Source organism: Metopolophium dirhodum, chromosome 5 (assembly GCF_019925205.1).
Source record: "Metopolophium dirhodum isolate CAU chromosome 5, ASM1992520v1, whole genome shotgun sequence".
NCBI lineage: Eukaryota > Metazoa > Arthropoda > Insecta > Hemiptera > Aphididae > Metopolophium > Metopolophium dirhodum.
This window is the reverse complement of record NC_083564.1, coordinates 9,527,716-9,528,643: the sequence shown is the minus strand read 5'-3', so window position 1 is coordinate 9,528,643 and position 928 is coordinate 9,527,716. Positions and strand designations below refer to the sequence as shown.

General features: G+C 36.5%; 1 pseudogene; it reads right to left on the bottom strand.

Annotated features, from left to right (window-relative positions):
* Positions 1-216: 216 nt before the first annotated feature.
* LOC132944805 (uncharacterized) lies at positions 217-928 on the bottom strand (annotated as a pseudogene).

The window sequence follows — 928 nt, the reverse complement described above, 5'->3', positions numbered from 1 at the left end:
AAAACCTCAATTGCGTCCATCGTCCAAGGACCGATTTCAAACAGCAATTTATTCTGGGTCCCTGCAGGTGCACATATGTTAAGGATGTAATAGACAAAGGATATGCACGCCAATACCACCCCTACATTGACGGTGTCAAAGAACACAAGCACGTCTTGTAGTTCGCCGCACAGAGGTTCGAAAAATTGCTGGCGATCAAACCAATGGCCACCAGGATCAGGTGCATATTGAAGAAACACAACGTGAATTGCGTCCATAGCCAGAACGACGAAATAATAATAAATCTATAGACGTTTCGCCGTCTTCATTGTTTACTTTAATCTGGACGAAAATCGATTTCTTCAACAGTTTGAATACTGCTCGATATATTGTATTTTTCCAATTGTCCTGGAACAACGAATAACCATAAATATCACGTAAGTACACCATTTTAATCGTCTCCAACATAATATCCCTAAACAGTTTTAGGGACCACATTTTCACAACCGGCAAAAATCGATTAAACGAGCATACGTTTGCCTAATTACCTCTAATATATTTCCTTAGTCTGGAATTTTGATTATTTCCGTTTTGATAATTGCTTTTAGGATTTGGGATGTACCCTATGTTATCTTTATCGTTGACGTCAGTTTCATTATCAACTTTTGCTATGTTATTGATGCTCATAGAATTGTCTGCAGTGTATCTTGATTGTTGGATGGTTTATGTGTAATTAATCGTTGAATAACTTCCTTTACGTCATTAATATCGTGACTCTCAATTTTATTTTCGTCACGAGACACCGGGCAATATACTTACCACGAGTAGTTGTAGATTTTTCAAGCCATGAGATTGCATTATTGAGTTCGATTTGTTCAATTTGATACGTTTTATTGAGTTTATGTCTTAGTTGTTGAATTTTTGTCAAACATTTATGTGAACCATTAAA